Here is an 8,564-nt window from a genome sequence, read left to right on the forward strand (position 1 = left end):
AAATGCAGTCTATATTCAGATGCCACACCACCACACTGTCTCAAATGCAGTATAGCCAAGACAGAAGTTCATCCCTCCTGTCCTCCCCTCCTTATCCATTGAAAAGTTACTGTCTGCCCAGCTGAACAACCTCCCATCTATGTTTGGCTCTTTTTTTAATCCCTGGATTTGGCCTGTTCCTAAATTGTGTCCCATTACAACAGGCATGGGGACCCACAGACCCAGGGACATTCTTTGTCTCTGCATGAGGCCTTCAGAACTCTTCTCTGGTCATTCCCCAGAGAACAACCCCTCTTCCCAGGCTGTTAAGTTGTGGGTGAACATATCAGACGACACAGCGATTCTTCAAACAGCTCTTGTTTATTCACAGGCCAGAACAGAACTGAACTGAAGGGTTCAGCCAACCTGCTTATATAGAGCTCAACTACAGCGCAACAGTAACCACTTTATGTAACTATACAATCACTGAACATCACTTTCAATCCCTTATTTGCATATGTGGACCTGAGTGAAAACTATCTACAGTATCCCCCTGCTGGCCCAGGGTGAGAACTTCAGTACATCACACAGGCCACACCCATAACTAGCCCAGTTACCTCCCCCCCCCAAACTCATGACACTTGAATCCTGATTATTTACAGGTGTAAGTATCCTCTTGTCAGCGACTGGACTAAAGAGGAATGATGGGGGCTGCCCCCACCCCTCCTCCTGAACCTTCCCAAGAAGAAGAGGACAGTATAGATTTAGAATGGTGGTTTGCAGAAGAAGGAAAGAGCTGGGAGATTATGGAAGGGGAAGAGGGGAAAACAGCAGAGCTGAAACAGCTAGCTGACATGTTGTTATTATTATTATTAGAGTGCATTCCTGACCCGCCCCCATCTCCTAGAAAGTGAACAGACAAAGGTCTTACACAGTCACGGTAAGCGTCTCCACCTCCATCGTTCAGTCCAGTGCCGAGGGCCTTCTGGCAGTTCCCTCACTGTGAGAAGCCAAGTTACATGGAACCAGGGCCTCCTCGGTAGTGACACCAGCCCTGTGGAATGCCCTCCCACCAGATGTCAAAGAGAAAAACAACTAGCAAACTTCTAGAAGACATCTGAAGGCAGCCCTGTTTAGGGAAGCTTTTAATGTTTAATAGGTTATTGTATTTTAGTGTTCTGTTGGAAGCCGCCCAGAGTGGCTGGAGAAACTCAGCCAGATGGGCGGGGTATAAATAATAAAATGTTGTTGTTGTTGTTGTTGTTGTTGTAGCAGGGGTGGCACTGCAGACGACATAGAGTAAAAGCAAGGGGAGGTTACTCGGAGCAACGCCATTGATTAAGTAGGGAGTACATTCTTTTCTCTCTGTGTGTAAATCCTGAATAAATTACGTGGTAAGGACTCTTTTTGTTACCTACTCTTTTTGCCACTACCAGGAGAGGGAAAGGATTCCCTGAAGCTTGACACCACTGCACACAGAGACAGTTTGATGGTGGTTTTGCATCTATTTTATCCATTTTGACTGTTTCTTATCTGGTTCATTCTGGCGGGGGGGGGGGTTAGTGCCAACTAGTAATGCAAATTGGTGAGGAACATGTGAACGCCCACAGTAGGAGAAGCTGTTCTTCAGGATGTTGACTTGAAGGTTATAATTATCCCAAGTAAATAGATCCAAGTGACCTAGATAGTTCAAAGCAACCAGCTGAACACGGGATGGCTGAACAGCTCTAAATAATATCCCAAGGTGGAAAAATGGCATATGACCTAGAAAACTAGTGAAGTCTAAGCGTTGCAGAATCTTTTTCATCCAACCAAAGCACACCACCTATACCCAGAGGTGTAGTTTTTTATAAAAAAAATTAAAAAGTGACCATGATTGTTAGGAATGGATTATATTTGCAAGGACAAAAAAAAAACAGCAGTTAACTCACAGGACAAATCAAAGAGGGCAGAATTCTATAGTGCCAGTAAATGCCATTTTAAATTGCCATTAATTCCTAGCAAGTAACAGTGCACGCTGTGGCCAGCTACAGGATTGTCTCAACCCCATCCTCATTCCTTTCCTTGAATAAGGTCCAAGTGGGGATGTTCGTTCATTCCATTTCAGGCAACTATTGGGAGGTACCCTAGCTCGGCGACGGAGCCCCTGTTTTGTACGCAGAAGGTCCCACATTCAATCCTTGGCATCTCCTGGAAAGCGGGCAGGTCCCCTGGAGAGTTGCTGCCAGCCAGTGTAAGCAAAGCTGAGCTATATGGACCAAAGCTCTGACTCAGTATAAGGCAGCATCTTCTTTGTATTAAATTCCCCTTGCCCTTGGAGAGAATTGCTAGCACAATCCGTGTGAAAGGACTCCCCAGAAATTCACTTGGCCAGTCAGAGAATTGGGACCTGGGTGGCCACCTATGCCAGCCTGCTTCCCAGTGCAGGACGCAACTACAGCAGGGATGAAGAACCTGTGGCCCATCTCTGGTAGGGCAGAAGGCAGGGAGTCCAACCATAGGTGGCGCCAGAGGCAATGAGAGGCAGAGCCATAGAATCATAGAGTTGGAAGAGACCACAAGGGCCATCGAGTCCAACCCCCTGCCAAGCAGGAAACACCATCAGAGCACTCCTGACATATGGTTGTCAAGCCTCTGCTTAAAGACCTCCAAAGAAGGAGACTCCACCACACTCCTTGGCAGCAAATTCCACTGTCGAACAGCTCTTACTATCAGGAAGTTCTTCCTAATGTTTAGGTGGAATCTTCTTTCTTGTAGTTTGGATCCATTGCTCCGTGTCCGCTTCTCTGGAGCAGCAGAAAACAACCTTTCTCCCTCTTCTATGTGACATCCTTTTATATATTTGAACATGGCTATCATATCACCCCTTAACCTCCTCTTCTCTAGCCAACTATCTCTAGCCCCCATCTTCCTCTTGCAAGCTGAGTTCTACAAAGGGCAACGCTGAGACGAAGATGAAGGCAGCTGACAAGTACCATCTAACATTTCTCTTAGGAAAACAGGGATGGCCAATATTATTATTAATACTACAACTATTTTATTTGTACCCCACCCATCTGACTGAGTTACCCCCAGCCACTCTGGGCGACTTCCAAAAGCATAATAAAACCATACAGGACTGCCTTCAGATGTCTTCTAAAGGTTGTATAGTTATTTCTCTCCTTGGCTTAGGGGTTGCATAACTCCATACCCTCCAAGATTTCTCCAATGATAATAGGGACGTCCTATGGACAAGTGGAACATTCCAGGATCAAATCAGAAGCCAGGACAGCTTCTCTAAATCCAGGACTGTACCTGGAAAATAGGGACACTTGGCAGGTCTGTGACAAGAAGCGTCACCCCTTTGACCCATTGTGAGGTAAGAAGGCAGGCAGGTGTGGGCTGGCAGAGGGCAGGCCTTCTTACCTCACAATGGGTCAAAGGGTTCCAGGGAGGGAATAAAAGGCTCCTCAGATCCCCATGAGTCTGAGGGAAGGAAATAGTGCAAGAGAAAGAGAAGCTACCGGTATATAGGCAAACACTTTGCCCTGTTGTGTTTAAGGATGTGTGCTTGACATCAGGCTGTCTTCTTGAATTATGACGTTGACCTGTTGCTGACACAACCTTAGTTCAGCAAAACTTGCTGCCAGCATCTATGTTTCTTCCATGCAGGGTCTTTAGAGCTGCCGAGGCATTCCTCTTCCACAAATCGGCAGAAAATAGAAATAAAACAATGTGTTCTACTCAGCAGTTCATGCTGCACTGTATTCTGCAGCAACAGCTGTCCCCATAGACAAGATACGTACTCAGAAATATAGGTGGGGGAGAAACTGGACAGAGTAGAGGTCCTGCTCACAACCCTCCCCCCCCCCCATTACAGTCAATCAAATTTTTGGCACAGGATAGAGTCCCTTTTAACTCTGCCAAGGCATGCAGGAGAAATTTGATTTTGTTTGCATTTTCACAAGAAACTACCTAATTTACATATCTTGAACCAACGTGAAAACCAAAGCAGACATCCTTTGAAATTCGCACCTATCCCAATTTTGCCGTGCAGTTCTCCAGCTAACCAGAGTTTATAAAAATGCATATATTGGGGGAAAGTGTGGGTGGAAACAAATATATTAATGAAAATAACATAGAACGATGCATAGAAAATGCTTGCAATAATCTGTAAACTCGCTGTCTTAGCTGAATGCTTTCCCAGATCAGAAATCCACCGTCCTTTGAAGCCAGTGCGTGAGAGGAGAAATTTCAAGTTTAGCATTTACCCTAATTTGCCAACCTTGCAAAAGCAGACAGATTTTTTAAGTGAGGGAACATTCAAACAGGTGGACTCTATATGTTTCCAGAAGTAGTAGCACCTCTTCTCCCCAGCCCTGAATTGTATACTTTTTTCTGTTGCTTCCATTCATTCTGATTTGTTCATGAGGAGGTTACACCAAGCAACACAATCCCACACTTTCCAGTGCATTTCCCATCATTTTACTTATTGCTATAACAAACACATTTTGAGGAGAAGCAGGTGTTACTCAGGCGTTCCAAAGCAGCTTTTATTCTGCAACCTGACTTTGTCCGTTTGTGATTGAATCCCATCCAAAAATAAAAATAAAAAAGGTCTGGAAGTGCCCCGAGTGTTTAATTTTGGTAGAATTAGCAGTTCTGATTCTTTATTTTAAAAAACACAAAACTTAGATGTGTTTACTTTGTTATTCCTTTATTCTGGTAAGCACTCCCTCTTTTGATCTGTAAAGAGAACCATTTCTTAACCTTCTTCATTCAGTTTCTTCCTTACTGCTCCATCCAACTTAAGACTAGCACAAAAAAGGTTGGGGGAAAAGTTTTATAATTTATTGGTTGCACATCACTATTGATCACAGAAAAAGCTGGGCTCTTTGTTACCCAAAGAAAGCCACTTTGTCATTTATTGGGCAGGGAAATATACCTATCAAATTGCACAATAACAAAAGAAGTATCTGGGTGAAGCTCTTATCGCTCATTTCCACTTCCTTCCCTCTTGCCTTTTGTGTACCACACTGTTATCAGCTTCTAACATACAGGAGAAGATTTACTGGCTGGATTCCCGAAGGCAGAGCCTCTATAAATATATATATGGAGGAGTCAAATGCCTAAATGCAAGCTTGTACTTTAATTTCAACTTAGGAAACCAGGGCACAGCAACAAGGTGTTTGATCCAGAAAGGACCATAAGTCACATTCCCTGGTCTACAGTCATATATCCTTCACTGTTATGCAAGTGAAAATAGGAACAAGCTTCTAACACACTCTATTCTCGTGCAGCAAAGAACATTTGCCTGGGGTTTCCCACCTCCCTCTCCCCCCCCCTAAATTCTGCAAGCTGGTTTCTACACTACCGGCTACATTTGTTTATTTGGCAATGGCTTCTTTTACAAGCCATTGGCGTGGATAAGCCACAAGGCAGTGGGGAATCAGAAGTTGAGAGCCGTGGCCAAATAGTCAGAGCCCATGTCAGGGGTGAGGAACCCGAGTCCCCTGGGAAAAGAGACTGGTTGTTGAACAACTCTGGAAATAATTCTAGCTCTGATAAGAGATTAGGGGTCTTCTAACAAGTCTCAGCACCCATCACAAAGTACAGCTCACGGAATTCTTTGAGGGGAGGTCATGACTGTTCAAAGTGGGATAATAGTGCCTTAAACCCATGGTGGGAATGGGGCATCAGTCATACTGTAGGATCCTCAGAGACACATGTCCTATTATTGATTGAATATCAGAGTAGAGTCACTGAAATTAATGGAGATGACTGACTTAAGTCTTTCAATGGGTCTGCTCTGCTTGGACTTAGTTGGATACAAACCTCAGCCTTAGTCTGACCTTCTCTCACTACATCTGTGGTGTGTGTGATGAGCACTAGTCATCTGGTTTTAAAATAAATAAAATAAAACCAAGACTGTTGGGATTCTGTAGGAGAAGCAAACTATAGTAACCAGGGGCATATAGGGATGCAACTATGTTCGTGGTTGTCTTAATATCTGTTGTGTGGAGATTTGCCTTTAATTCCTGTTGATGGTTAAAACAAAATGTCCACCAAGGCAAAAAAAAAAAAGGGTGAAAAATTGTTTGGTAGACGATTATGGTGTTGGTCATCATTGGGTCCCCTCTAAGCCTATGGTTTTGTATCTGCCAGATGGGATTTTGTGATAAAAGGGACTGTTGAAGTGGTTAAACCAATCTATTTGCTATGTTCATGGCCCCAGCCAAGTCTGTTAAGTATCACTTTGCATGACTAAAGTGTTGACTAAGTGCAGCTGAGTTGCCATAAACATCACCAGAAAAGGGCAGGGACATCCTCCCCTGACAGAAAGTGATGGTTGTGGGGGCTACAGGAGATCAATAGGCATGGGGCCAGTTTCAGCCTTGCCTGGAGCTTGGAGACCCTGAAGCTTCACCTGGTCTCTCTGCCAACAGCTATGGCTATGCCCTTCCTAGAAACCTAATGGGGGGACAAGATTTTTAGGTCATTAATATCTACATGGTGCCTAAGGAACAACTTGCACCTTAATATCAGCAAGACAAAGGAGATGGTGTTGGACTTTCAGAGGAAACGAGGAGAACTAGCCCTGCTGTACATCGGGGAGGGCTGTGTGGAGAGAGAGTCTCTTCCTTTAAATTCATAGGAGTTTATCTCAGTGAAGACCTTACTTGGAAAATAAATACAACCCACGTGGTTAAGAAAGCCCAACAGAGACTCCATCTCCTCAAAGTATTGTGGAAGAATGATGTCAATCAACATTTGATGATCTCCTTCTACCAGTCAACAATAGAAAGTGTCCTTTCATACTGCATCACAGTGTGGTACGTTGGTTTGACATCATCTGATAGGAAGTGCCTATAGAGGGTGGTGAATATAACAACAGGGCAACTGACTTTCGGGTTTGTTGGTTGTGCGTCAACCAGGGGAATTAAGACTAAGAGAGCTGAGTGGGGGGTGCTTGTGTAATCTCACTGTATACAAGTTGTACAAGTGACAATAAAGTATTTCAATTTCAATTCAATTAATGTTGTGATCCCTGGCTTATGCTCAGCATTTTGTTGTTATTGTTGTTGGCATCTGTCTCAAGAGATAATGGAGTGCACGTCCAGCGGTGAAGCCAAACAGCTTCATTAGCAGCAATGAAGTGACCTCCCTGCAGCACAAGCAAGGGCAATGTGTATGGAGGTCCTGGGCTGCCCAAACAAGACCTCCCTCTTGGTCTTGCTGATGTGGTCCAAAAGAAAGCAGAGCAATATGTTTGGCACCAGCTTGGCTGCAGGAGTTGCCGGAAGGAGGCGTACAAGGTGCCATCCAACCGTCTTGGGGACTCCTCTCTGGATCACTCCTTCACCTTTTCTTCTCCCAAAGATAGTCCACAAGGCAACAGAGGTTTAGGGCCAGAATTTTCTTTCTCCTAGATAGGCTACCTTCCCAGGTTGACGAGCCTCATCTGCCCCTCACATCCCTCTACACATGCAGAAACCACCTTCTTGACCGCTGGACCCACTATTGGTCTCGCCTGCCTCAGTCTGCAGGAGCCTCTCTTCACATGCAGGGGAAGTCCCTAACTCACCACGGGTTTGAGACCCATCAGTTACCCTCAACTAGTTTAGCCAGCCAGTCAAAGCTGTTTCCTGGGGTGTGGGCACTGTCACATGCTGACAGCTTCTGGGAGCTACAGGTGAGAACTGAGTGCCAGGTGAGGACCAAAGGTGGACAAACTGTCCCAGAAGAAGCACAATATGTTCCCCACCCCAGGTACTACCCCTCCCTTAACACCCCTTACAGCCTTTATCTGTGTGCAAATAAAACCATACATCACAAATCACCACCATCTCCAGTGCTTTTGGTGCCAAGGAAACCAAGCCCAAGATCTGTGCTAGCACCCCTGAAATATCTCACTACGCAGAGACTGGGGGGCACTTAACAAGATACTGGGTTGCAAAAAGCTCTGTATGGAAATTTGTCCTGCTGAGGAGGCAGGCGACAGGATGAGTCCATACCTTTGGCTCATAGATTTTTTATACGTGATAGAGCAAGCTGGTCAAAATCCTCCCTGCCTTTCAGACAGTTGCAGGAAATTACAATTCACCTCTGAATTCAAGCTAGGTAAAGGTAAAGGGACCCCTGACCATTAGGTGCAGTCATGGCCGACTCTGGGGTTGTGGCGCTCATCTCGATTTATTGGCCGAGGGAGCCGGCGTACAGCTTCCGGGTCATGTGGCCAGCATGACTACGCCACTTCTGGCGAACCAGAGCAGTGCACGGAAACTGCCGACCTTCTGATCGGCAAGTCCTAGGCTCTGTGGTTTAATCCACAGCGCCACCCGCATCCCCAAAATTCAAGCTACCATCTGCCATTTAGATCGAACAGACAAGCATGCCCAGACTTCACTCCAGTTCTGTGTCCCTGGGCCCCCAACCACTGATGTTTCTTCTGCCCACTCCTGCAACACCCATGCCTATGGCAGTAGGGTAACAGGGGCGTCTATGCATACTGTTGCAGGCTACCCCAGTTTCTGCTGAGCAGTAGCAAAATTCCAGAAGTCTTGGCACTTAACCAGGGTTTGTGATCCTTGGAATGAGACACAGCA

This window comes from Podarcis liolepis (assembly GCF_965112155.1).
Source record: "Podarcis liolepis genome assembly, chromosome: 14".
Lineage (NCBI taxonomy): Eukaryota > Metazoa > Chordata > Lepidosauria > Squamata > Lacertidae > Podarcis > Podarcis liolepis.